Raw genomic sequence first — 3,501 nt, forward strand, 5'->3', positions numbered from 1 at the left:
AGAGAGATTCCTGCCTGCAACCTTGGAGAAGCCGCTGCCCCAGGGCTCCTCAGCTTCAGCCCTCCTGCAGATATTGGCCTACAATTCCCATAATCTTTGGCTATTGGCCACTGTGGCTGGGGATTATGGGAGTTGTAGTCCAAAAAACAGCTGGGGGTCCTAAGTTGAGCAGGCCTGGTGTAGACGATACTGAGCTAGACAGACTAATGGTCTGACTCGGTATATGGCAGCTTCCTATGTTCCTAACAGCAGCTCCCTCTCCTCACAATGGTGCATGGAAAACTGTTTGTTTTGGAGGGGGGGTTGGCAACACCAAAGGATTGATAATATGTAAAGTGGGCTTCTTTTCAACACTTTGGCATGCATGAAGCAGCTGTTTGGATCCTGACCCTAGATCAGTATTTTACATGTGTCGTGGGGAGCAGTGTTTCCTCTAACAGGGATTCCCAGATGTTGTTCACTACAATTCCCAGCATCCCTGGCTGCAATGGCCTTGGCTGAGGATTATGGGAGATGTAGTCAACAACATCTGGGGATCCCTGTTAGAGGGAACACTGGTGGGGACAGAAGAAACACACACTGGGCAAAACTGCATGTCTCTTCTACCGCAGTGTGAGAAATTTATGTTTTATTATTATTTAATATTTATTACCATAATGAATTATATCCTGTATGCATAGTTCAATACTTTTAAAAAAGCAAAACATAAAAAATAAAAAGCAATGGTTTGGATTCAGTCAATCAATAAGCCATTTACGGGATTGGGCTTTTCTATCCCCCCCCCCCGAAGCCTCTAGTCTCCCCCAAAAAGTGATTCCAAGGGTCAGGGGAGCCCCAGGAATAGAGTGGGTTGTGGATGGAAGTGGTAGTTGGCGGAATTTCCATTTCCCTTATATGAGTGGAAGAATTTGTCTACGTAAGTCAGGATCCAACTCAATTAGCAGGATCAAGCAAATTAGGAAGAGTAACAACAGCCAAAATAACCAGAAATCCACTAAACCCACCCAGCAGGGAGACAATTGCTCCACAGCAGGGGATCTCAAACATATGGGTCCCCAGATGTTGTTGGACTACATCTCCCATCATTCCCAGCGTAGAAGTTATTGTGAGTCGCCATTCCCAACAAAAGGGCGAAGAGAGCAGAATGTGGCACCTCAAGAAACAGATGAATATACACCAATCTTCTAGTCCACATGAGTCTGAATAAAGGATTGGAATCATGGTAGCAGAATCCAGGCTAAGAGTTCTTGAGGAGAAGATACTTGAAGGATTCTGCAGAATGTAAGGGCTGCTGAAGAAGCTTTTAAAGAAAGATAATATTTATTTTAGTTAATTTGATTGTGTTAGGAGAATCTTCCCTGCTGAGGAAGCAACAGGGGGGAAGATTGGGAAAGGGATTGTTGGTAACAAGAACTACAGTCAAGATGCATCTGAAAAAGAAAAGAGAAGAAATACATTGCTTAATTACTCATAACACTAATACATACGCCCATCGTTGAGAACTACTGCAACAAACAGTACCGTAAATACTCTTTCAGGTTTCCTGGGAATCCCAATATATATGCACATAAATATATAATCTGGATAAGAAACCACATTTCCAAGTCCAAATGGTCTTTAATCAGCTTCTCATTTAATCACCATATCTCTACGTGCAGGGTAATTGACAGTAAGGCCAACTATTACAAAGCATCCTCTAAATCCTTTTAAAAGGCCAGATACTCATCCCTCAAGAGAATAATTTGGTTGATGGAGCCGTTTAATGCTTCTGAGAGCATCGTCCGGGGCTGGCAGATTCACTCCCTGAACAGTTCACTTGAAGTGGATGAGTCTCCTGTCCTGCCCCACTGATCACCCTCTCCCCAGGCATCTCCATTCCCGCCCCCCATAAGTCACCTCTCCATCCACTTATCTGTCCACCCATCTATCCATCTCATTGCCTCACATTTCCTTGAAGGAGCTCGGTATGGCAAATCGTTATTTATGGGCTGCTATTAGTTTCCATGTGTTATTACTCTAGTTACTGTATTGTCCTGAATCCAAGACTAGATTTTTGCCCAAGTTTTTTGATATTTGAAATCAGGAGGTCGTCTTAAATTCAGAGTCCTGTTCTTTTCAGGTAAATGCAGGTATGACCTGTATTTAACTTCTACTTTTTAAGGGGGCCATCTTAAATTCAGAGTGATCTTCAATTTGGGTAAATATGGTATTGTACCGTATTAGCCATTTAGGCATTCAGCCTGAACCTGGGCCAGATTATGACACACTGAGGCCCTAAGCTATGTCATAGCTAAAAGGCCCCATAGCATTACAAAATGAGCTGGATGTCATGCCCTGGCACTTATTCTGTACTGCTCATGGTTACAGCAGTGCTCGCCTGAAGAGGCAAACACTGCCTGTAAGCATGATGTGTGCTGGTGTAAACTGGGCCCTGATCTAATAAAATTTTGAAATAATTTAGTGTTCATGGCCCATATTTATAGACTCAATATGATAAACCATTGTGTAGCCATATACATATTTTTTGTCATATCAGAACGATAATAGCTGTTTTAGAGTCTTTCCCCCCCTTTCTCTGTTTTTTAACCAATTATGTAAAACTTGAAATTTAATCAATTTTTGGTATTTAGAAGCCCCTTGTAATGTGAGGCGCTAAGGTGTAGCTTACTTAGCTTGTGTCTAAATCCAGCCCTGACCTGAACCTAGGTAGAGGAAGAAATGTGTGAACACTGACGAGCCACGCCTCCTGCACCAATGTCCCCTCTTCTCTCTGTGTTCAGAACCTTTCTGCTGAGTGAGTGCGGAACCCAGGGAGTTTCTTCCTGCATTGTGGAAGCTAGGTTCTAGAACATGGGATAAAACTCTCCCAAGGTTCCATGCTTGCCTCTTCAGATGCAATGAATGCTGGTGCAGCAGGGGAAAGGCTTCAAAGTACAGAAGGTGTTGGGATTTGGTATAGCATTATCTCTGTTCTTTGTATAGGACATGCTTGTCTATTTGAATTTATCATGTGTACTGGCTTGGGGGAGGAGTCTGGGTTTGTTCGCCCACTCCTAATTTGCTGTCCTGAATTCAAACTGAGAGGTTCTCCCTCTCCCGGCACAAGGGACTATTAGTTTGTTCATTGTTTACTTAACCTATGTTTTAGTTAGTAACAAACATCAAATTCTTATTTTTTACTTAAAGTTGCTTCCTGTTCAATTACTTATAGAGCATAAGTAATTTCTCTGCAACAGAAAGCATGGATAGTCAACACACTCTTATGAACTGGTTTTATTGCCTTTGTATAAGAGAACTGACACTTTGTTTCTGCAAATCTATCTCCTTATGCAGCTCCTAGCTACATTTGTTTGGAAGACCATATCATGAATTTTAATGGGATTTACTTACATATAATTTTGCTTTGGATTGCACCCACACTGCTCACCAAATTAATATTTAAACATGGGTTACACATCCAGTGAAAATATACATTGAGGCAAGTCTCATGATCAGTGAGAC

General features: G+C 42.1%; 1 long non-coding RNA gene across 1 annotated transcript; it reads right to left on the reverse strand.

Moving 5' to 3' along the window:
- Positions 1-1,297: 1,297 nt before the first annotated feature.
- On the reverse strand, positions 1,298-2,779 carry LOC128326459 (uncharacterized). The gene is made up of 2 exons (XR_008308054.1): positions 2,669-2,779; positions 1,298-1,430 (listed from the first exon to the last, which is right to left on the reverse strand). It is a non-coding gene; the product is annotated as an uncharacterized LOC128326459 (long non-coding RNA).
- Between the last annotated feature and the right edge of the window lie 722 nt (positions 2,780-3,501).

Source organism: Hemicordylus capensis, chromosome 5 (genome assembly GCF_027244095.1).
Source record: "Hemicordylus capensis ecotype Gifberg chromosome 5, rHemCap1.1.pri, whole genome shotgun sequence".
NCBI classification, from domain to species: domain Eukaryota; kingdom Metazoa; phylum Chordata; class Lepidosauria; order Squamata; family Cordylidae; genus Hemicordylus; species Hemicordylus capensis.